Consider the following 26,273-nt stretch of genomic DNA (forward strand, 5'->3'; position numbering starts at 1 on the left):
AGTGTCCTACCTCAGCACAGCCTATGCTCCAGCTCCATCGGGAGCCCTGTGCTTGGTGAGTTCCCTCCTTGGGGCACTGTCAGCAATGGTCCCTACTACCGTTTCAACCTGCCTACCTTCCCATAATCTCTGCAGAGGCTGAAGCCATGTCCCAGGCGTTCTCTTTGTCCCCTGTGTCTGGAAGTTTCTGATGACTGGCCCAGAAGAGCAGAGTGGTCACCAGCCAAGACTCTGCCACTAAAAGGATTTAGCCCTAATTCCCCCATTTGGCCATCTTTTCACTAAATGGCCTTGGGCGAGCAAACCCTATAATCCTCCTGTCCCTGTTCCACAGTCCAGATGGTACAGCAGAGATTCAAACCCAGACCCATACTCTAGATGATGCTAAATGACATGTTTAACCTAGGGCTGACCACGTACTGAAAATCAGATGGAAAAATCCCCCTGACTGCTGGTAATATTTCGGGTCTGATGTCTGAGAAGTGGGGCTCGGAAAGTTGCAAGGCTAAAGTGACAAGGTGGTAACTCATGCCGGAGTTGTGTTCCATATCAGGTAGCTACTGTGACCTTCCAGATCCCGTAGCACCCCCTTTATCAGCTCCGCTTTCCTCTTATGGCCTCCACAAGCCCTCACTTCTTTACTTAATCGGAGGCCGGGAGGAGCAATCGTTCCCTGGGAAAGGGATGCTGTCCGCAGAAAGGCATCCAAAACGGTGCCATTTGTGGTGCAAAAAGGCCACAGGCAGTCTCTCCGTGACACACGCACAAAAGCTCTTGTCGTGGACACAAATAAGAGGAGTTGAACCCTCACCCGGTGTAATTCACTCCGTTTATTGACCAGCGTTCTCCCCCCCCCTCCCGCCCCCGCAACCCTGGGTGCCTTTGCATTTGTCATCGGTTCAGAGACCCCTGGCATTCAGCGTGATTTGTAATGTAAATTATATAATTGTACTTTCACATATTTTAACATCAAATGAAATGATTGACTACAGAATCGGAGCTGTCTACAGGTGGGGGTCAATTACCATCTGAATAATCGCGGAGGCACACAAGAATAGCATAGCCGCTGAGCGTGACATATTTTTATCTCTATGCATTTCAATGAAGTCGGGCTGGTACATAAAAGGTTATCACCTAGGAAACATATTTTCCTAAGCACAAGTTAAACATGCAAGGGAGATCAGCAAAGATATTCAATTTAGCCAGTCAACCCTAACCTATTAATATTTTAACAAAATCCAGTGAGGATAATTTTTTTCTTTGATCCCATTTCATGTGAGCAGCCGGGAAAGGGAAGAAAAATTAAAAACAAAATAGTCAAGCATACAGAATGAGGTTATGTATTAAGTGGGGTATTTAATGTTTCTGGCATTTCATAGCCCAGGGGAAAGTGTGGATGGATCTAACAATCAAGGGCTGTGTTCCCTTGGCCACAAAGTTCGAGACGCATAAAATAATCTATACCTCCAAGCTGACAAATCACACCCGACACCCGGCTTCATCTCACCGGGACTCCCAAGATCAGCATTAATCATATGTTACACGGAGTCAAAAGAAAAGCAAATCACACCATGCCGGAAGTGAGGCGGAAGGTCTTCGGGAAGGGATTTTAATCAATACTAGGTGGACTGATAACCCGGAGCTACTGTTTTCATCTCCTGATATGAAAAGAAATGGATGCAAAGCACAAAGCCACCAGGAGTCGATGGAGCCCAGGATGTCTCGAAGAACTAAGAGTGGTTAGATGCTCAACTTCCTTTCTTAGTTTGTGACAAGAGGACCTTGTTTTCAAAGGGAGTCAAGCGGTGTTTAGGCCTCTTATTTCCAGAGTTTATGTTTCCTCTAGACCAGTGGTTCTCAAACTTCCTCATTTATACTTAAACCTCCCCCATAAAACAGTTCCCCATGTTGTGGGACCCCCCTAACCATAAAGTTATTTTCACTGCTACTTTATAACTGTGATTTTACTACTGTTATGAATCATAACCTGGTAGGCAGAATATCTGATATGCTATCCCCCCAGGGGGGTCAAGACTCACACATTGAGAACTGCAGCTCTAAATGGGCATGCTGCCTATACCAGCAGACTTGTAGACAGGGCAGTGTATCATAGGCGTTGGTTTGAAACACCCCTGTGATTCGTGAGAAGCCCAGCCAAAGCCACTGTGAAGTTCTTGGTCACACTGATGTGAAAGATGCTATTAGAAGTTGAAATGTGTCCTGTCCAAAATCCTGCGTTGATCTTGGCACCCCGCTACTGCACAGCGTGGCCTTGTTTGGAAAAAAGAGGAGTTGCTGACGTGTTGGGTTAGGGTGAGATCAACCACAGCAGGGTGGACCCCCAATGCAATACAAACAATGTCCACAATGGGGGAACTGGGGCATAGACACATAAGGAGAACATCATACGCAGGTGACAACAGAGATTAGAACCCCAAAGACTGCTAGGAAACCACAATGGTACTTATTCTTCCCCACAGCTCTGGGATAGCCAGCCTTGCTGACATCTTGATCTTGGAATTCTGGTGTCCAGACTTTGGATGGAATCAGTTTTTGTGGTTTAGGCCTCAACTCATAACTCTTCACTATAGCAGTACCAGCCTACTATAGGAGCACTGGAAAACATGCCATGTACCTCAAATTTTAAAGATTTAAAGATATGGTTGGTAATTATCTTGCCCAGAACTGATGTCAAGACATTGGAAAGCTGAACAAGTATATATAAATACCCACCTCAGTCAGATGTGACCTAAGGCCCTTGATCCAAACATTCCTGAAGCTCTATCCTTAGCCTTGCAATTATATGCTTTATCAGACTCCCATTTTTAATTATATTGATTAGAATTGAATTTTGATTACAAACAAAGGACCACTAAATTATTTATTCTAAAAGCAGTCAGTGTGAACTCCAAATAACTTGAGAGACACGAAGTCTTAGGATAAGGGACCTAACCATAAAGGACATGCTGATTAGATTCCAGAAGGATTTCATCCAGTTTGGAGCTGTGTGTTTTCAGGGAGGAAATGGGCAGATTCTGAGCAAAGGCATTGGGCGATGAGGGACCTGTGTGCTGAACTTCAGGAGGGTGTGAGGTGGTTTTCCTGAAAAGGAAAAAAAAAAAACTAGGGAAAACATGGCCAATGAGCTCAGATGAAAACAAGAGAGTTGGTTTCTTTTCTGTTGATGTGATCCAGTAAAGCATGCGCGCGCGCGCACACACACACACACACACACACACACACACACACACACACACACACGAGAAATTAAACGAGGGGAATAAAAGAAAGATAATCCCTCCCAGGCATGCACAGAGGCCCATCCCACTAGAGACTCTAGATTGTGTCAAGCTGACCATTAACACGCTTAAAAATGGCAATGTAAGGAAGGCTTGAGGTTCTCTTGTGGGAGCCAGGAATGGAAGTGGGTCGCCACGGGGGAGACAGGCTCAGAGTGGTTGTTTAATGCTCTGTGAGAAGGAAGGAGCAAGTGTCGGGGTGGGGGGCAGCTCAGGGACAGGGACCACTGTCACTGAGGCACCTGAGGGGGGCGGTTCCTGGACGGGGACCACTGTCACTTGCTGCACTTGCTGAGTGGGTCAGCAGGTTGGAGGACTTGAAGGCTTCTCCCAGATTGGGCTGCCAGTTCCAAAATTCTTCCACTGAAACTCAAAAGAGTGTGGTCACTCCCTTTGTTACTTTCAGACTTCGGCTTCCACACTTTAGGTTAGAGGAGTTGGCCTTGAAGATCTAAATCCTCCAGCTGAACCCTGTCAGTGTTCAGAGAGCCCCACCTAGCCAGTTCATGCACTTTGTCCTCTGTCCGCACGCCCTTGGAGCTATGCGCTCACCTGGGAAACACAATGTCAAACATTCATCTTTGTTCAAAGGAATGGACAAGGCTATCGGCAGGTGACTCTCGGTGACAGGAGCACACAAAATGAGAGATCACCGTTCTTATTCTTTTCCACTTTGCACTAATTAAATTACCTATGCCTTAACTGAGAGTTGAAAGCTGATATCAGGTATATAATCAATCTGGCTATAGATTGCTTTTATAGATGGCCCATATTAGACGTTTAGCATACTTGAAGCCAAGCGGCCAGTTGAGGGATAACCTGAATGAAGGCCCACCCCTGCACCGCATAGCTCTTGATTCAGGCTTTAGGTTTCTTTGGAAGAACATGGCCTTTGTGTTGAGGCTCAGAGTGGATCTGGGGAGGTGGAGGTGAGGACGGGAGGTGGGAGTGGGGGCAGGGTCCCGACTCCTTCTGTTATCCCTCTAGCAGCTCCTCAGGCTGCGAGCCCCTTTCAGCTAAGTCAGCCCCCTTACCCCCCACCCCTCCATCCGTAGGTTTGGTACTGCAGACAAACTTGAACAACAGAAGAAGGAATATTTGCCCCATATTGGCCAGCATGGCTGTCAGCTGGACCGAGAGAGCGAAGCCACTGCTGTTCTCAGTCAGGAGAAAAAGCAAAGCCGATCGATCATTGGAGGAGTCTCCACCTCCACTCACTGGGCAGAAAAGGGAGCCTGAGGTCACTCAGCAAGCAGCACGCAGAGGCGACCTTCATCTTGGCTCACTTGGGCACTAACTTACTTTTCAAATCAGTCATCCTGTTAAAAAAAAAAAAATCCTCCGGGCTGGAGAGCTGACTCATTAGGGAAGGGACCCTCAGTGCCAAGCCTGACCTTGATCCCCAGGACCCGCATGGTAGAAGGAGAGAGGGGATTCCTACAGGCTGTCCTCTGACCTCCACCTATATGCTGCGGTGCCCACACACCCACACAGAAAACAAATACATGAAGTTAGAAAGCAAAACCTTGGAACTGAACCCCAGTATGACCTCAAATTCATACAATCCTTTACGAACACCCAGCCATTGGTATTTTAGTGATGAGATTGATCTTCTCAACCATCTATCTCTTGGGTTGGAAGAATTGTAGGAAGTTATAATATTTTCTTCTCAAACAAGTAACTCTTCGCGAAAATGCATCTTTTCACAGTAAATCTGTTCATAGGCTTGCCGAGCACACACACAGGGGCCACTGGAGTCTCCCATCCCCTGTGTCCCGGTTTGTGTTATCTTTCAGTCACTGTGACTAGATACCTGACAGGAGTTTGAGGGGGGAAGGATTTCTTTTGGCTCAAGTTTTAGACTGGGCAAACCATCAGGTGAGGGAGGCTGCGAAGGTGTGGGGACAGGGAGAGTTGTCGCATGCCAATGGCCGGGAGCTCGGGCTGGAAGTGGAGCTCACACAACGTGCCACTAATCCCCTTCCTAGGACCCTTGTCCAGAAGCTTACACACACACACACACACACACACACACACACACACACACACCCATCAGTGCCACTGAATGAGAATCAGACACGTGCAAACACATGAACTGGTGGGGAATATTTTTACATCCAAACCATGGTCACTTTTGAAGGATGTCAGGCAGGGGTCATTGTTTTCAGCTGGAAAACAAATTCAGAGAAGAACGGTGTCCCACCCATAATCACAGAACTGGAAAAGCAGGGTCGGTTTAGAACCCAGGTTTCTCTGGCTAGATGTGCATTAGGGTCCCTAAAGACCATTAAGAGCAATAGGTATTTTAAAGGGGTCACCTTCTGACTTTTATACACAGAAGTCCCAAAGTCCCACATCCAGCAGCATAAACATCACCAGGAGCTGGCTGGGAACACGCAAATTCTTCATTCCACTCTGAGGCCAGATTTGGAGGTGGGCCTCAACCCTGCCTTTAAATCCTCTGGGATTCTGGTCCATGCTCAGATATCAGAGCTGCTGCACTGGAGGGCGGTGGCGTTGTGTGAGTTTGCTTAAGGGCAGGTCAGAAACATGGGCACCAAAAATTCAGGCTCATCATGCCTGAATCCTTTAAGCGAAGGCCAGAGTCCAAAGCGCTGAAAAGCTTGTTATGTCTCAAAGCTAAGACAGCTTTGGCTCCGAGAACACAGGAATAAAGGCTTGCTCTCTCGCTTGCTGGCTCTCAAAGCCTGGCCCCAAATCCTCTGCCTCTCACACACCAACAGTGCAGAACTGAGCCCAACTCCGCCACTCGGCTGATTATATTCTGGGACAGGGTGACCAGATACGCTGATCCTGTAATCTTTGGAAAACAAAGAGCCTGGATGTCTGGGGTGAGCCGAGTGGGCTGTGAGGTTCTCGTTTCATCTGTAACATGCTTGGCAGACTCTGAATACAGCCGTATGTTCCTTCCACTACCCACACTTACTCCCTCTGGGACGTAAGCACTCTACTCAGGGACATATTAATATGCAATGAAAACAAATATTACCAAAAAGATGGAAAGTACGAGAGTCAAAGGCATCAGTGATTATGAAAGTTGAGAGATCAGGCTTTTTTTTTTTTAACCTGGGGACTGAGCCCAGAGTTTTGCAAATGCTAGGCTAGGCAAGCAATCCATCACCAAGTTAAATCCCAGTTTCTTATTCATGTATTTGTTTATTTATTTTCTTAGAAACGGGGTCTCACTAAATTGCCCCGACTGGCTTAAACTCACAGTTCTTGGTTTAAGCCTCTGGTGCATCCCTAGTTATAGGCATAAAGAATGGGTTCATTTCCCCACCCTTACAAAGATTCTGAATCATTGGGTACAGGGAGAGAATTGTCACTCAAACTCGTCCATCTGTCCTGCGATGCATGGCTTAGCCCAGAAACTCTAGACACGATACAGACAGCCAGAGAGACTGCTGGGGCAGGAGACGGCAGGTAGGTGAGAAGGCAGCATTTCCCTGAGGCCGGGCCCTGCAGAACAAAGGGGACACTCTGGAATGGTAGGACTTCTGCCAACAACCAGTTTCCAGACTGAGTTTGGCTGGCAGAACAGCCTCGTTTAACCCTTGGCTCAGGTCAACGGTGTTATTTTTAAAAGGCAAATTTGCAGGTACTAATGAACAAAATCAGAGTCAGGAGTGGCAGCACATACCGGTAATCCCAGCTGTAGGGACGCTGAAGCAGGAAAACAGTGACTCAAATTCAAATGTAAAAAGTATGGGACTGGGGCTAAACCCAGTGATGGAGTGTTGGCCTCAATGAGCAAGGCCGTGGATTTGATCCCCGGCACCACAGACCAACAATAAACCCCATGGCATTTTATGCTAAGATCAAACATCTCCCCATCTTAACCAATACCCCAGAAGTTGCTTGGACTGGAGCTATGGGCCCACATGGTAGCCATCTCTCCTCTGGGTGTTTCCTACCTGGTCTCAGCAAACATTGGTGTGAATAAGGCCTAACAACAGCAGCCTCTGGGCTTACCGCATCTGATATCTGAAACCCAGGTAGATGGTACTTCAAGCTAATAGAGACTGGCTGTCTTCTGGGCAGATCTACTGCCATAGAGAAATGGGTGTCAAAATGGAAATCTTCAAAAGATAGATCCTTTACAGTCTAAAACCAACAACCTAGTCAGTGTTTACTGTTGGGAGCTCTGAACCCCCCAGATCCTGAATTTCTGGTAAACAACTTGTTTTCCTCTGCTCTGAGACAGCTTGCAGCTGCTCTGAGCACGAGACCTTCAGGAGTTCCTGATGGCAGGGGAGTGGTTTCTGGTGCTTTTGGCTGGGGCATGGCTATTAGTTAAGGATCTCTATATAAGCGGCTCTGGTACACAATAAAGGGGCATTCCTGTTTCAAGGATGACCCGCGTCTCTGTCTGTGCATCTCTGTGTGTCTCAATCTCCAGCCCCCTGCCCAGTTCACGAACTATGAAGTGGCGCATAGAGCGCAGACGGGCGTGATGCGCCGCAGTTCACATCATCGAGACAACAAATCAAATGCAGCAACTTGTACAATTACAGTTTTTAAGAAACGCTGTTCTAGTTATTTTAACATCTTTAGCTGTGCGCATTGCCTGCCCATCTTTTCAGTACAAGCGCCATGCTTTGGCTGGATCTTCACATTCCTCTGAAAGTCAAAGGTCCTCAAGTTGCTGCTGCTGGGCAGTGGATGAGAAGTTTAAGGTCACTGGAGGACTGTCCTCAACAGGAACCATGGGGCCTCAGTCCCTCCCTCTTGTTCTTTCAGTTCCTAGGCACAAGGAGTAGGGTTTGCTCCGCCACGTGCTCCAGCCATGACAGGCTGCTAGGAGCTCAAAGTACAAGGCCCGATGCTTCCATTCACAGTGAAGAGTGAGCTTGGCTAGATCTGCCCTCTTTATAAGCTGATCGCATCAGGTCTTTGTTATAGCAACTGAACACTCACTAACACATCCTGTGTTCTGGTCACTGCTGTCTATACCCAGTACCTACAACTCTGCAGGCACTCACCAAATGACTGTCAGATGAATACAGTCACATGTGTTGAGAGTTTATGTATGCAAGTATTTTCAGCATTTTAAAAGTACAAAGATTCCAGAGCATCCCCGAGAAGGAATTTGTCGAGAAGTTTTATTTTATTTTATGCCAAGGATGGAACCGAGAGCTCTGTGCATACTAGTCAAGCATACTAACCCTGAGCTATATCTCACCTCTTTGTATATTTTTATTTGGAAACTGGATATGGCTAAGTTGCCCGGGCTGGACTTGAACTTGAGATCTTGGTAGTGCATCCTGTCATGGAGCTGAGATTACAGGTATGCATTGCCACCTAGTTCACCATACCGTTTAACCAATGAGGCAACTCAATCAAAGAACAGTTGACCGTTGTGCTCAGTGGTGCCCAGATGCTGCCCAGTGCAGCTGGGATGGAGGGACAGGCGCACATATGCTGAGACCTGTCCATCACTTTCTCTTCTATCCCCTCCAAACTATTACTGTGGCTATATTTCTAAGGCAGGAACTAATAAACCAAGTGTCCCTGGAGCCAGACTGGGCCCTGGAATCTCTTTTTCTCTTTTTGATACAAAGTAGGAACTCACCAAGAGCCTGTTGAAGCTGTTATTAAAATGGTTATTTGTCTGAGAATAAAACAGAAAGGCGGTTAAAGAGACCCTGCGAGCTAATGAAAAAGCCGTCATTATATAGCTGGGGATCCTCTCACGGTCCCATTTCTGTTTCCTTTCTTTTGTTGCTCGGCGTTTATAGATTCCTGTTTTCCCATATATAAAAACTGGAAATTTTTGTTTTACTACATCCTTTCACAAGGACCTTCAAGAGGCAAAAATGTGCTAGAAGAAAACACAAACCATGCAAATATTTATAAAACTGAACTTAGTTTACAAGTTCAGAGGGTTATTTTCTATGCATTATCTCTTTGTTCCCAATGAGGAATGCCATTAAAGAGGCAATGATTCTTAGCTCCGCCAGAAGGAGCAGAAGGGGGCTGGTGCTGTGTCCCCCACCAAAGATACCAGCGATAGAGCCAAGGCCTGTTTCTTCTAAGTCAAGGTTAACAAGAACCATTGGGGAAAACAGGCTGTAACTCCAGAGAACCTTTGTGTATTGGGGGATGGGGGCAAAAGTAGAGGACATAGTAAAGGCTAGTACCTGGCTAAGCACCCCCTCAAGTGAACACCAGAGCAAAGGTTCCACAGAACCTGGGGCAAGCCAAAAGTGAGGAAAGAGGGGGAGACTATCTCAAGAAAGGGGCATGCCAGGTGGTTCAAAGAAAGCCCCAGAAATGGCCAACAGTGCCATCTGTGTCAGAGGAGAGATGGTGGCAGAGAGAGGGAAAGAGGGAATCAGGACCTTGAGCATCTTAAAGGACTTTGACCTTTTCCCCTCTGAATACTTGGAAATACAAGACCTTTCTTTGGTGGACAGTGGATATAGGAAGTACTGGGTTCAGAAGCCAAAGCAGCCTCTTTTTGTTCCTTAAGTCTGAATTACTAGTTGACCTGGTTTGTCTGTGGCTAGAAAGAGGTCACACCTGAAAGGTCCACGCCTAGCTCTTAAGCTGCGAAGTTTGGCTCTCCCCTGAGTGCAGCTCCTGCTGAGACCAGACTGGACCAGAATAGAGGAGGAGGCTGAGGAAGTGCCCTGCTGCTATGGTACCATCTCCCTCATGAAGGGCAGGGCTTCGCCTCCTTACTGAGTTGCTTATATACAGTTTGAGACACGGTGGTATGCCCCAGGCTGGCCTCAATGTTGCTATGGAGGAGAAGATACCCTTGAACTCCTGATCCTCCAGATTTCCTCTCCTGAGTGCTGGAATTAGAGGGAACCCCACCACCAGGTTTACTGTCTGTGTTTACAGGAAGGATTTGCTCCTTCTCCATGCTTGGGCTGTGTGTAATTGGGGAGTCATCATCTTGTTTGCAAGACTGATGCCTTCTAGTTCTCAAATCACCTTTGAAGTGTCTCTTTGAGGCCTGTCCTCCCAGACTGGGAAAGCCTTGTGTAACTAGATAATGGCTTTCCTGTAGGACTCCGGCTGGCGTTACCCAGCCTGACAAAGCTTCCCCGTCATCAATAAGGCTGGCTTTTGTGTTGCTGCTATTGCAATCTATAGTCTAAGAAACAGATTCCTTCACAAGGAAACAGACAGCTACTAACCAGTAGATGGGAGGCAACAAATAATCTCGTTTTAATACATTATTTATTGCCTCTTCAGCTCGAACATCTTTCACGCGCAGCTCATCAGTCCAGCCACGCTGAACGCCTCTTATTCACTCGCTGCTGTATCAATCCTGACAACAAAGCCATCCTGGTACTACCGCGGCAGTCACTGATTACCTGAGAACTTTTGGGGTTTTGCCTTTAGTATTCTGTTTGGAGCACTCTCTTCCTGGGCCAAGTCATTTCGGTGGGTGGAAAACAACCTCCTTTTGGGCTCAAGCATACACGGCATACATGTATGTTGAGAGGACGTGGGTTTGAACACAGGCATGCGTATGAACTCCCAGCGTTCAGGGGAGACATATTTGGTGCGTCGTTAGTAGAGGTGAGTACGACTTGGCTTTTGCAAATGTTTCCTCTGGGGCTGGAAACTCTCCAGGATCCAGCTAAAGCTTTGTGTCCCTGGAGCAGAGCTGTGCCCACCCTGGCCATCTTCAAAGTACTGGAGGTTGGCCTGGGACCAAGCATCCCAGGCTTATTAAAGGCCAGGATTCTTTCCATTGCCACGGTGGATGGTATGGGGCCATCACTAAGCTGTAGTAGTCAGGACTGCCATGTTTAGAGCTACCTGTCCTTATCTGAGAAGAGACCCTTTATGCATATGCGAATGTGTTTGCAATGTCTGTCTGTATCCTAGTCAAACATTAAAAACAACAACAACACCTTTTAAATTACCTAGATTGCAGTTACAAAATGATGCCAGCTACAAACATTGACCTCAGGTGGTCTGGACCCACAGGCTGTTTGGCTCTGTTCTTCTACAGCAGCTAAAATTCATTATCAACACTTCTGTCTTGGAACCATTTACACTAACACAGGAAAGACGGTGTCTCTGGAGAGGTCAGGCTTGGCCACACTGGCTCATGGCCACAAGTGAGTAGATTTGAGTGACAGCTGTCACTTTGAGTGGACCTGAGCACTTCAGTTCCCCAGTGTCCCCAGGGCTCCCTTTGATTTTCACTTCCAGCCCATTTCAGCCACTTAGTGCTGTCTATCTGGCAATTACAGCATCTGAAATATTTATTTAATTTCTGGCGGTATAAATCACGTACGTGGGAAGTGCTGCAAGCGGCACAAAGGGAGTTTGCCGTGAAAATGAGGACAGCCGCTGCCTTGATCTGTAGTTTCCCTAGGTGGCCACTGTTACCGGTTTCTTACGTCTCTTTCTAGAGAGCAAGGTTATGATTCCATACAGTAAAGACCCCCACCACAAACTCAGAACCGATGGACACGTTCAGCCAAGTGGCAGGATACAAACCCAACATACAAAACCCAGTAGCCTCCTATATCCAGTGCCAAACACTGAAAAAGAACCCAGGAGTGCTCCTTCTATAGTCGCCACACACACAAGTCAAACGCCTGAGAAGAAACCAACCACGGAAAAGAAAGACCTCTACCATTTGAAGACACCTGAAAATATTAAGACACGGAAGACAGAAATCGAGGAGGACGATGGAAGAAAGAGGAACATCCATGCTCGTGGACTGAGAGAATTAACAGGATGAAATGGCCAGCCTGGAGAAACAATCTACAGACTGGACAGCAGCCCAAGCAAGGTCCAAAGTCATTCTTGACAGACAGCAAAAACTATCCCAAAACTTATCAGGAGGTATACAGGACAAGGACAACCAATGCAATCGAAACAAAATAAATGCTGCAGGATATATGACCACGCTGGATTTTAAATTATACCACTGAACCATAACCATGAAGCAGAAAGATGCTGGCACAGAAACAGACACAGGGGCAGATGGAATAAATACGAGGGCCCAGTTATAAGTCCACATGATGACAGCCACCTTATTGTCACAAAGCTGCCTAAAATACACTCCGCAGAAAAGACAGGATCTTTAGCAAATGGCGCTGGGAGACTGTACATCTTCCATTCTGCGACACTATGCTCTCCAGGGTCCAACAGCTGGATGCCTATCACTTCTGGGGGAGCAGATGACACTTCCATTATGCATGGTACACACGGTCACCTTGATGGGCTGGCTCAGCAGCGAGGGTCAAAGATTACAGAACCATGAAGGCTGACTTTCTAGTCCAGCCCTTGGTGGTTTTAAGAGTTCTAGATTTATAAACAAAGCTAGATACAGAGAAATTAAGAAACAACTCCACATTTTACCTAAGAACAAATGATTGTGCCAAAACTTGGGTAATATCTGTATTACCCAAGGAGGGAATTTCATGTCTGGTACTGTGACCCCAGTCAAGAGCCCATGGCTTGGGAGGTCACAAGTGCTAGGGTAAACCCTACTATTGTTATTTTGCTAAATGGCCATGCTGTCAATGGTCTTCTGAACATCTATGTTTATGCCACAGACCCAAGCTGCTCTCAGCCTTGCAGTAGGTAGCAGCTACTAGAAAGATGCAGAATTGGCCAAACTGCTGAGAACTAGAAATTGGGGGTTTGTCTTAGGTAGGGGTCCATAGCTGTGGAGAGACACTGTGACCACAACAACCCTTAGAAGGAGCACATTTCATTGGGGTGGCTCGCTTACAGTTTCAGAGGTTCAGTCCATTATCATCATGGCGGGGAGCATGACAGTGTACATGCAGGCGTGGTGCTGAAGAAGTAGCTGAGAGTTCCAGGGAATCAACTGAGACACTGTGCAGTATCCTGCGCATGGGAAACCTCAAAGCCCACCCCCACACTGACACTCCTCCTCCAGCAAGGCCATACCCACTCCAACAAAGCCACACCTCTTAATCATATCACTCCCTGTGAGATTATGAAGGCCAATTGCCTTCAAACTCCCCCGCGGTCTATAGACGCTGGATACACCACTGCTATAGCACATGGTGATTAGTCAAGTTTATGCCGGAGACTAGCAGCAGCAGGCCTTTCACAGGAGAAAAGACCTCTGGGGATGGACTAGCCTTTGATAGTGTTCACAGTCACAGGTGGAGGGGAAATACGACTTGAATGTTCTCAACGTGGAGAAACAATGACTGTTTGAGGTGATAGAATGGTAATTACCCTGAGTAATCATTGCAGACACTGTGCCCTGTAAATAGAACATGTCAGCTGAGAGAAGAGCGAGTTAGAGAAATGTTTTCTCAGCTCTCTGGGCATCTATGAGCCCAGTCAAGTCAACACATTCAACCATCACCGACATTAAGATACAAGAAGTAGGGACAATGAGCCAACAGCAGCTGTTGCTTACCTGGAAGGTTCTCAGGATTCAGAGCCACAGACTTGAAACCTGCAGGAACCAGAAAGCTCAGGGCCAGAGAAAAAAGAAATAACATGCTATGGCTCTGATTTCCTTTGTCCCAGCTCACCCACTCAAAACTTAATGTCTGAAGAGCTGGGGTCTAATCATGGTCACCACTACCAAGGCCAGAGCTCAGAGAAAGTGGGCTTGTCCTGTAGAGCTTTGAATAATGAAACATTCCTAAAGAGAAAGGCGGAGACTCTTTTCGGAAGTGAGATCTGCATGCTGGACAGAAGAAGTAAACAGAAATAAGCATCTGGTCTCTTCCTGTCACTGTCTTAACTGCAGTGAGTAGAGTTGCCAGGAAGATCACCTCTATTCAAAAAAAAAATAAGGAGGAAGAGATTTAAAAAACCCAAATGCGTGAATGTATTTATTGTTCACTGCACAAGTTTTACAATAGACCCTTAGTCACATCAAAGGTATCCAGTTTGACTCATAAATAAAAATGCAAAGTGAAGTGAGACCTGAACATCCCATCTCACTTGTCATTTTAGCAAAAGTCCCCAGTGATCTCATCAACTGCTAATCTAGTTGTTATAATGAAGGTGTTTTATAGACATGACGAAAAGACTGGCCTGTGACTTCAAGACCGAGCTGGTGGGCCTGCTTTTACCAGGTGAAATGTCTGAAGAGCAGAATTAGGTTTCCAGGGAAAAAAGTAGGTTCCACATATAGACTGCAGCTTCCGCTGGTGCCTAGGAATTTCCTGCCCCTCTTCACAGCCTGCCCTCCAGATGTGGGACTTGTCTAGCCAGTCCCCACATTGTATAGGTGCTTCTTTGCAAGAAACTAAATATATATAATATATGTGTATGTATGTATATATGTATGTACGTATGTATATAAGCTAACCAACATAAGATGCACACACATATATGTGTATATATGCTAACCAACATATACGATACACCCATATGTATGTATGTGTGTATACATATATATGCTAACCAACATATAAGATACACACATATGTGTATATATATGCTAATCAATATATACGATACACCCATATGTATGTATGTGTATATATATGTATGCTAACCAACATATAAGATACACACACATATGCTAGTTCTATTTCTCTGGTGGAGCAGGGACTGACTGACCTTATAATCAACTTCTTTTGTTGCTTGATAAATAATAGAACCCTAGTAAAGAATAATACTGAGAGTCTGAAGAGAAGGTTCAACTGTTAAGAACACTGATTGCTCTCCTAGAGGACCTGGATTTGATTCCCAGCTCCAGTTCCAGGGAATCCAAAGCCCTTGAAGCCCTCTTGTGGCTTCTTTGGGCACCAGGCATGCACAAGGTACACAGACAGACAGGCAGGCAAAACACCTAATACATAAAATGAAAATAATCAATTTTTTAAAACCTTAAAAAGAATCATGCTGAGAATGTCTTCTCATTCCACGTAGGCTTCATGTTTAGCAAGATCTCTTCCTTCTAAAACTGGGAGCCCTGTTAGGATTAGCAACAGGTTGTTAAGATGAGCCATTAGGGTACTTGCTTCTGTGCCTTGTCAACCAGGCCTAGGATTTGACAATGGCCCTGAAATGTTCATAAGCAATTGCTTCACAAACAGAAAATAGAAAGATGCTAACGGTCCATGGTTTATTAGGCTAGAACAGGCTCCTGAATCTCACGCTCCTCTGCATCTCTTCTCTGAGCTTGGGGTTTGACATGAGCTTCTAGAGATGCCTGGCCACTCTGGGGTGTGGTAAGAGGCTCCAGAGTCATCACTAATTTGAAACTATTTTGAGGAAGACCCACCTCAGTGTCCCTAGGTTATAGTCACCATTTCCTAGCCATACATCTTGGCAGATGATTTGACCTCTACGCTCTCAATTTCCTCAACTATAAAATAGGACAACAGGAGTAAGTTTCTTCCTGGACTTTAGTCCATGAACATGATGTGCAGAAAGTGGTGGCTCATAGCAAGCAGGAGAATTAATCAGGACTCCAGCAGAAAATAAAAAGGCAGTTCAGAGGGTACAAATGAGGAGGTTACAATGCAGGAACTATATACAGAGAAGTATAAACGACAGACAGGTATTCAGAGAGGAAACCGTGCCTCTGGAGGTTAGAGAGATCTACAGCTTGCAGGAGTGGTAATCACAGAAGGGATAGCCATTACCAGGGATTCTGCATCAGTGCAGGATGGTGACCCAAAAGAAGAAGGTGCTGGCTTCTCTCTCTTTCTACTGGAAGGTCTCTGATTAGCTATGGCAGAGAGAAAGAGGACCAGAGCCAGTGTGGTCCAGTGTGCAGGAGTCTGCCTCCCACAGGGTAGGGCAAAGAGAGAAATACATCAAGGCTGGAGCAGTGGGGAGCGGGGAGTCTGGAACATAGTGCTGGACTGTGTGCAGTTGCTACTGGGCGAAGATATACACCAGCTTCTTGGAAGTTTCACTTTACGCCTGTAGCACGTTTTCAATCGTAAAAGTGTTCCATATCTCAGCGGACACTTGCACCAACACGCTCAAAGGCCACATCATTTGGAGGATAAGTTATATGAGTTCTTCAGTTGTTATCAAAGTGTGGGAGACTCTGTACTGTGGTGGACTCGAATACTTTCTCCCTGCCCAGGGCAGCATTCCTGGCAGTGGTTTCTCCTTTACAACACGAAGCAAGTTCTGTCATTTAGATATGACAAGATGAAATCAATGTTTGGGCTATTGATCAGGTGTTACGTGGGTGTGTCGGGTGGGGAGAGACACATCTTGCACACACCCAACAGCATACACTCGTGATGTGTTGACTTTTTTTTTTATTTATATCATGCATCCATAAATGTGTTTATTGTTGCTAAGACCCCCAGCCACATCTCTTTCAGAAGCAATCAGCCTGTCTGGGTGAAGAGCACAGAGAGAGTCTCTTTTCCTGGAGCGGTATAGAAAAGCCTAGAAGCCTGGCGTCTCTCTGAAATGCTGTATCAAAGGCCCAGCCCAGCACACAGGGCAGCCGGTATAGGAGGCCTGCCTGTGAGAATTCTCCAAGGAGGCTGCAAGGAGCCAAGGCACACTTAAGAGGAGCCAAGGCACACTTAAGCCGGTCTCCAAAGAACCCAAGGCTCATCCCAAACTTGCTTTATCTGTTTAGCAAGCTCGCTCCACACCTCACCTGTCTTTGTGCCTGCCGTCTAGGAGGGTCTTTGAAATTTATTTTCTCCTTTTAGCCTGCTGTATTTTTAATGTCTGAGTGAAAGAACAAAGGAAGGCGAACACCAGACAAGATCGTTTCATTCCTCCATGAGCCGCGGTGGAGCTGTGCTCCTGCTCAGCTAACATCAATGTTTTAAAATTCCGTCTTTGCTAGGGAACCGGTGCTGGGGTAGTCATCCACGCCAAAGTCAGGGCCCTGTTTCTGCCTTTCATTTGGGGACATGAAAGGCCCATGCGTCAATCATCAGCAATCAGTTAACACTAGTGGCTCAGAGAAGTTTTCCTGGAATGGTCAACCTCATCGGAAGAAATTCCTGCTGCCCAGCTGGCCGGCCGGCCGTGTGATCCACCCATCCTGGCTGTTTTCAGCTTTGAAAGGACTCTCTGAGTCTCCTTTCATCTCTCCCTGAGTAATAGATACCTGATAGGCTGGCTCTCCTCCTCCCCCACTGTCGGCTTCCCCACCTGCCTCCTCAGACTTCTAGCTTGAAGAACAGCTCGCACGAACACCGGCACTATTGATTGCGTGCTGTGGCATGCAGGGCTGTTAGACTCTACCTGGATGTGTATGCTAGAAGGTAGGGCTGGTTCCTCTGCACACATCAGAGCAGGGAGGGTCACAACGGAGGTCTCTGCTTGGTGTTCCTGACTGTTGAACTTAATTGGTTTGTGTTTGAAGCCCAACCAGTCGGCATGAAGAGGTTTGGCTAGTCTGTCAGAACCTGCTTTGGAAAAGGCTCCTGGGCTAGGTGCACATCTGGAAGTTCTGCAAGCCCTAGAGAGTTCTGGTCTACACTTGGCTTCCCTCCCTCTGTGACGAAATACACACTGTGCAGACTTTTCCATTGTGACTGCTTTTAAAGATGGAGCTGCGAGACACGGAAGCAGATCCATGGCGTCTTACCACAGGCACCCACAGCTTTCGTGAATCTTCCTAGCTTAAATCTCTCTATGCATCCTTAATCAGTAATCTCCTTGTCCTGGCCCCCTTGAAAACCACTGTTTGACCTCTGTCTGAGCTTAACTACCAACTGCATATATGTGGCTGGCTTCTTCCAGGGTGCATGCCAGTATTTATCGTCTGTTTGTTTTCTTTACCACATTTTGCATGCCCCCTCACTTACCCATGGGTGTCCTGCTGTTTCTAACTTTGGGCGATTGTGAATATAAACACGCGTGCAGAGATAGCCCTCCAGAATCTCTGCTCTTGATCGCCTGGGTTAGCATCCCAGAGGTAGAGGGCCAGAGCACTTGTCGGTCCTGTATTTGGAATTTTCAGGCCCTGTCATATTTCTCTCCATGCATGACCTTCACTAAGTGAGGAAGTTACCAGTCTCTTACTCGTTTTTTCTGCCTGGAAGCAGCACAGCTGTTCTCCTCTGACTGTGAACATAAGTTACCGGGTACAATGTCTTCACCTCAGCTTTCGGCTGGCTCCATCTCATTCTCTTATTGCCTTACAAATGGGAACAATGTATCCCTGTCCTCTCTCTCTCAAAGAGCTGCTGTGTGGCCAGACAAAGGTGTTGAGGATGTGCTCTAAGGAAGTTCCGGAACTGGAGAATGAGAAGGTGGATGGTGGTGAAACAAACCAAGCCTCTGGCCTCAAATCGGGCAGATTCCTCCTCCTGCCAATCTCTGGAGTTGGCTGTGGCAACCCTTGATTGGCTCTTAACGCCTTACACAGCTGAACTTCTGGAGAGACTAATCCATCTAGCCAAGGCCTCGGCACCTGCCTGCTCGATAAATATTTGTGGAATAAATAACGTAACGGAATGAGTGAAGAGATAAAGAGCAGTGAGTAACAGACAAGGTCTCCCATTAAGTCAAGGCTTGAGAGGAGAAAATGTTATCTCTATCACCTGCTGAATCTTCCGCTTTGTTTTGTATCACCAGGAGCTAATTCTTCTTCCCGCTTTCTTTTTCTTTTTTTTCTCTTTCTTTCCTTTGTAATTACTAAGGCAGCAATAAAATAAATATTCTAGAAGCAAGAGCTTAAATTGCAGCCCTGCCAATGAGAGAAGTAGGATTAAAGCACACGTTTGTTCCAGTCTGGAACACTGTCCACCCTATCTAGTTCCAAACCCAATTTCCCCTTAGTACAGCAAATAGTTTGCTTATATGCGTGATGGCTGTTCCTTTTAAAGCTAAATGTGTTTACGTTCACTGATTAGTTCATCAAACATTATGGAGAACCTACTAAACATCAGACACTCTATGTTCTGGAAGTTAGAAGAGCAAATAAGTCATGTACCTTAGTCAGGAGAGGTGGTGTCTTGCTGCAGTAGCAAGCATGTTCTGAAATGTAAAACTGTGTGGATTTCTCTTTTGTCTGCTGTGTGTCCACTACTGGCCAACAGGGGGCTCTGCAACCCGATTCCTTTGTTCAGAGACTGGTGTTCAATGGGTGTTTCTTCTGCAGCAGAGGGACGGGAGGTAGTAAATCACGCGCTCATTCATTAAGCTTCCTCCTGGAAGTAATATATCACTTTTACTTCCATTCCATTGCCCATGCCAAATTTTAAAGGGACTTGAGAAGTAGCTACCATGTGCTGGACAGAAGAAAGAACTGGGGTGTTTGTCCAGTGTGTAACTAATACCCCCAACTCTTTCTCTGTCCCCTGGGTGGACATACCTAAATCACTAGCTCAATAGCACCGTGATGCTCAGCAGTTGGTCTGACAAAGAAGACAGCTAGGAAATGACTAACAGCTCAGTACCATATGCAGTATTGTTGTGCTAGGCTCTGGGATGATTCATGTCTGGTTGGGGAGGTACAAGATTTCATCACACCACACAGAACAACAAGCAATTTGAAACGTAGAATTTTTTTTTTACTGGAATTTTCCCTTTTGTATTCTGGGATCTCACGTAACCACAAGTAATTGAAAAATTTGAATATAACCCTGAATAAGGGATTACTAATGTATATCATAAGAGGGGCAAGATGGGCATCCCAAGCAATAAAAAAAAAACAAGCAGGAAGGCACAGGTATGGAAAATATGCCTTACTCAGGCACATAGATAAGACATCCAGTTTGGTCAAGCAGGCTTTGCTCACAAACAAGCACACTCCTGGCTGTGCACATGTGCAGATATCCTCACCACCGTTGTCTTATTGGCTCCCAGTCTTCTAGAACATTCTCTTCCCTGTCCCTGTCTTCAATTCACCTGATTCCAAAGCTTCTTTGGTCCTTACTGAGTTCATCTATATGTACATGGATGGTGTCTAGAGCTTTGGAGTGTCAGAACAGACTGGGTCCTAAGGCTCCTGACTGTACCAACTATTAACACTCTAGATGCTAGATTCAGAGGGTCCAAACAGAGCACAGGATAAAGTCCAAAGTGATGACAACATGACTAAACCCCAGCACTTCGGGAGCTAAGGCAGGGGGATTGTGAATTTGACACCAGTCTGGCCTATGTAGTGACACCCTGTCTCAAATGAGAGGGAGAAGATGAGGAGAACAGAGACCAGAGCCAGGGCAGCAGTGTGCTCAAGGGGTGTAGGGGATTGAATGGTAGCCACACACATACCCTTCAAGTCTACCTACAGTCTGAGTGGGAGCTGTCTCATTTGATCATTCCAAGATAAAATGATCCTGGGATTAGGTGGGGCCATGAATGTGAGGACTGGGATCTTCCGCTTTCCCACAGCCCAGAGAGAAACCGAAGGATGGGCTAGCTGAGATGCTAGAACTCTGTCACCACTCAGACCTCGTCCTCCTGTCCCTACTCAGACCTTCGTCCTCCCGTTGTCCCTACTCAGACCTGCATTCCTTCCCTTTAATTTCTTGTGCATGAAGGGACTGAGAAGCCAGTGAGAGGTGGATAGCATGAGGGGTGTCGTTTCTCTCTCCTCATTCCCTCCCAGCCTGTCTCCTTGTCTGTGAAGCCCCACTGCCTTGTTTAACTATCAGAACCTTTGCCAAAACCCATACTTAGCTGCTGAAAACTCCTTGCCCGGTTGCCTCTGAAGTTAATGGCAGAGTCTTTGAAAGTGACCTTAGAAGCAAATCATAAGCAACAGAGGACATGAAACTACCTCGAGTCCATCTGTTGGCGTGCGAGCCACCTCCAAGCTTCCATCCCCATGTAAGACAGAAGATATGATTTATAATTTATAGCGCACCAGTACAGCCCTGATTGAAGCAAACCACTTTGATGAAGACTTGGTTTCATGCTAGTGGAGTGGAACACCACTCCAAATCAGAGAATATTTAGAACTCCAGCTCCTCTGCTCTGACTTTGAAGTAGAGAGATTTGTATTTTATGTGCTTCTCTGAACGAAAGAAAAAAAAAAGAAAAAGAAAGAAAAACGTGTGTACACTCCAACACGCATGTGGTAGAAATATGAAAACGTTTACATGTGTATCAGCACCAAAATGTAATTACTGCATTAGGCACTGAAAATATTTATAGACTCATATCTCATGTGGAAGACCTGGTTCCAATAATTCTCAGAAAATTGTGAAATTCAGACTTTGTTTTCTTGGGACTAACTTAATTTATTTGAAATTGACAACACATGAAGGACAAAAATCAAAGACCATCAACTTTCCACCACCCCGGCTAATGGTCTAATAAAGTAGTGAGTATACATTGTGTCTCTATGTGTAGATTCTCATGGTCCTGGGGAAAGAAAGAATGAGGTGCTTTTCACATCATTGTGACAAAATAACTGGACAGAAGCAACTTCAGAGAAAAATCATTTTGGGGGGCTTAGGACTTTTTATGACAGTGAGACAAATATACTCCTGGCAGCACCAATCTACTTCATGAGAATGATCGGCATCAAAGAGGACCCTCATGGTGATTTTAGCCATTTGGGCAAGAACTGACTGGACATGCAGGCCCCACAGAAAAATGACTGCTGAACTTACCTAAAGGTGAGACGGTCCTTCGGTGTTTCTGCTTCAGGAGTCTGCCAGACATTCTGCAGGACACAGAAGAAAGTGACTGACAAACTGCCAATATAGGCGGGAACTGTCTTTGAAATTTCCTACTTCATAGAAAAGTCTGCTGGATACTATGGGCCTGTAGGCTGAAGATGAATGCTCCAACGGTACAGAAGAACTTTGGTTGACTATCCAGGCAGCAGGATGTCTCTGTCAATTCTAGAGTTTTGAAAGTTGCTTACAATGTACTTCCTGTTTACTTGGGTAATGTTATATTCTTCTGAAGTCTTTGATGGAGTTGAAGAATAGATAGTTATAATTATAGCTTTCCTTAGTTATGATAAAAGATAAAGTAAATATAAGTATTGTAACTGTAATTCTTCCTTGATACCTGTTTTGTTTTATGTAATCTTGCTATGTTAAAGTTAAAACCTTCCTTTTTAATTAGACAGAAAAGGGTAGGTGATGTGGACTTCCCCTCTGCATGCTGTGAATACCATTAGTTAATAAAGAAGCTGCTTTGGGCCTATGAACAAAACAGAATAGAGCTGGGTGGGAAAACTAAACTGAATGCTGGGAGAAAAAAGGCAAATGCCTGAACTGGAGCCGTCAGCCAAAACTTTGCCAGTAGGCCAAGACCTCATGGGATGCACAGATTAATAGAAATGGGTTAATCAAAGATATAAAAGCTAGCTAACTATACACTTAAGTGATTGGCCAAGCAGTGAATTAAATAATATAGTTTCTGTGTGATTATTTCAGGGCTGAGCATCTGGGAATGAACTAACAGCCTTTCTACTACAGCCTAATGAATGTATTTACCCCTTAAAGGGGGTCTTAATGTGACAGCCTTATTGGAGGAGTAGAAGGTAGTTCTGCTTGAAAAAGGTAGTTTGCTGGGATATATCTCAAAATGCTCCATCTTGTCCCCAGCCCCTCCCTCTTCTGCCCCAAATTGACCATGAGATGTCAGTCACCTCTGCTCCACCTGCATGCTCTTGCCTCATGCTCTGCCACACCACACCCAAGACAGTCGAGGATTGTGGGTGAAACCTCTAAACAGCAATGGAAGGTGGGCCCTTCCTCCCGGAAGTGGTTTTTCTCCTATATTTTGTCACAGATATGCGCAGCTCCCTTTCTACATGAACCTCAGATGAGTTGAGCTTGCTGAGATGCAGGTCAGTTCAACACCCCGTGCTGAGGGTTTATGATGCCCGCAGGTCCGTGGGTATGAGAGTGTGGGAGAAAGAAGGAAGCCTGCAGTGACTGCAGAGCAGCCAAGGCTGTGATGAATACTGCAAGATGGTGCGTTCCAAATCTCTGACTCTGTTTCGAGTTAACCAGAGTGTCTATTTGAGCAGATAGAAATGGTGGGGAAAAAAACTGGAGAAACACTGATTAAAAAACAAATGAACTCATTTCCTGTGTGTGGTTCTAGAGTTTATATCCAGAGCCTTGTACATGTTAAGCAAGCCTTGGGCACTGCAGACCTATATCCTCAGCTCTTGGTCTTTTGAGACAGTCTCACTGTGTACCGAGATTGGCCCCAAAAAACACAGTCCTCCTGCCCTCAGCTTTCCAAGTTCTGGGATTACATGAATGTACCACCATACATACCTAGCTTTAGTTCACTAATATGGTGGTTTCAATAAAAATGGCCCCCACAGGCTCATATATTTGAATGCTTAGTCACCAGGGAGTGGTAATATTTAAAAAGATTAGAAGGATAGGGAGTTGTGGCCTTTTTGGAGAAAGAGTGTCAATGAGAGTGGGCTTTGAGGTTTCAAAAGCCCACATCAGCCCCAGCGCCTCCCTCTACCTGTGGAATAGAATGTAGCTCTTAGCTACCGCTCCAGGCCAACTATGCTCCCCACCATGATGATAAGGGACTAAACCTCTGCGACTGTAAGTAAGTTTCCAGTTAAAGTCTTCCTCTTAGAATAATGGCCTTGGTCATGGTATCCCTCATACAATATTAAAATAACCATGACAACTGTAAAGAGCAAAGATTGCGAAGACCTGGAAGAACAAAGCTGAACAGAGAGCAAAACTAGGCCTCGGGCCTTATGGAACTTATAACTGATATATACTGCAAAAGTATGCCATTCTTCCTGCAGGGAGAACTGTGCAAAAGGCTCCTGTGTGCTTGGGACTTGGTGGACAAAGAAATAGCCAACTCAGAGCTGAAAAATCCTTAGGAATCACCGTGGGAAGGTGACGGGGTGGGGTGTTTCTGGGTAGAGAGAACGCAGCTGCAAAGATACTATGTGTTAAGGACTTAGGAGAGTTCTGGTAGGTGTGGTTCCCAGACCCAGCCACCTCCAGGGTACATGAAGGACATGAGACTGGGGTTTGAGAACAAGTGAGAACCAGGGAAAGTCATTGGCTTGAGGAGAAGACAATGGCACAAGACTCATTCTTACCTGGGAAGGTAAGGAAGACTGGGGGAAGAATGAGCAAATTTAGAGACAGCAGACGGAGTTTCTACTGGAGACCGATGGTGTCGAGGAGCTGATGGTGGTGCTCTGGATTGGAAGGGAAAGCATGGTCATGCTCAAGTCATCAATTTCAGAAGCTTGTTTCTGATAAGTGTGCTCATGTGACTTGTTTCAGCCAATGAGCTGTGAGCAGAAGTGAAGAGACAGTTCAGGCCTTAAGGGGCGGTGGGTGACTGGTTCAGCTATTTGACTGTTTATTCATCCTAGGTGTCTGTGGGGGAGAGCCCCAAAACAAACCCCAGATAGCCTGTTGGATCCAGAACATGAGGCAGAAGCATCAGAAACCCCTGAGATGGGACAAGTGTTTGCCTGTTCATCAGAACCAAGCCTGTCCTATCGACAAGAGGGGCAAGGGTGTAGCTAGGGAAGGAAGGCACGGGAATTAATTGTCCCAAGTGTCTGCCCAGAGTTTACTCCCAGCTCTCTGGTACAGCTCAGCCTTGCTAGTGAGCCTCCAGCTTCCAGTTCCCAACGATGCTTTCAGCACGAAGCCAAGGAAATTGAGCACGTCCGCCTGCAAGCGTGATGCTGAGTGGCAGTGAAGCACTTGAAAGGGGAAACATTCTCTGCAAGGGCTCCACATTGTTATTCAGCACAGATGTCTGCATGCACTTGACATAAAAAGATTCAATTAAACTGCCTGGCCACTGTTTCATGATACAACAACCAGCAGACTCGTTCTAAAGGGTCAAGGCATGATGGGAATATTTAACTCCTGGTGGGAGCAGAGAGTAATTAGAGCAAGCTGGAAGATGTTGCGGGATCTGAAAGACGTGGCGATCGTTTAGCAGAGGGACTCGTGGGCAAGACTGGCCGTAGGGGAATAATGACCTAAGAAGCCTAGGGGCATTGAACCCTTAGCAAGGACGGACTGAAAAACTGAGAAACCCCAGTTGCTTGTGCGTGGACACTGAGGCTGAGAAAACTCATGTGGGTATCACTACCTGAGGTAATCTCAGGACTTAGGAGGTAGAGACTGGAGGATCAGAGTTCAAAGCCAGCCTGAGCTACATGAGATGACAACAAATACATAGACAGATACATCCAACTCCTGCCTCCCCCGGCCGCCCCCACCCTCACATCATTAGCCTTCATTGTTGTACATCCGTATTGCAGATGAAAATTTTAGCTGGGTGGGCACGCCTTTAATCCCAGCACTCGGAAGGCAAAGGCAGGCAGACCTCTGAGTTCAAGACCAGCCTGGTCTATCCCCAGGCAACCAGAGCTACACAGAGAAACCCTGTCTCAACACCCTCCCTCCCCGCAAAAAGTGTTGTAGATCTGGGAAACTGAGTTGGAAGCTGAGAGCTCTTGGAATACAGCCCTATCACCCCCTGCTTCCTGTTGTTACTGCGCTACTCTACTCAGTCAAGGCTGGATGTCCTGAATACTAGATGAAAGGCAATGATAATAATAATAATATAGAGAAGAGGAAGAAGGCTTGCTTCAGGTGTCCGGGACAGGGATGATAGGCAAGTGTTCCCAGGTGACAGGTAAGTATGCCAGGCCTAAGGACCTACCTACCTATGGCTAGAGGCTATAGGAGACAGGGTTCCTTCCTTCCTTGCTTGCTTCTTTATTTCCAATATAGTTTTAAATTTTATTTGTTTATTGTCGGTAAAGGGGATGGAACCCAGGGCCTTGCTCATGACGGGCAAGGGCCCTCCCTACCACTAGCTGCATCTCCAGCTATAATGTTTTACAATAATTCAAAAAAGTAAGCAACAGGGACTCAATGTGGAAAACCGGAAGAGGTGACAAAAAGAAAGCCCAGAGATCAAGTGATACAGCCAGGGCTGTACTTAAGAGATGGAGCAGGGGGTGGAATCACAGGGTGAGAGGCCCTTACACTCTCTTAGTCCTAGCTCCTTGTTCTCTTCAGTCACAAAAGACAGCTGCTGAGTCTGGGTGTACTGGGTTCCCACCACCCAGTGTTTACCAATTCTTAGCCCAGCGGG

Source organism: Microtus pennsylvanicus, chromosome 6 (genome assembly GCF_037038515.1).
Source record: "Microtus pennsylvanicus isolate mMicPen1 chromosome 6, mMicPen1.hap1, whole genome shotgun sequence".
Lineage (NCBI taxonomy): Eukaryota > Metazoa > Chordata > Mammalia > Rodentia > Cricetidae > Microtus > Microtus pennsylvanicus.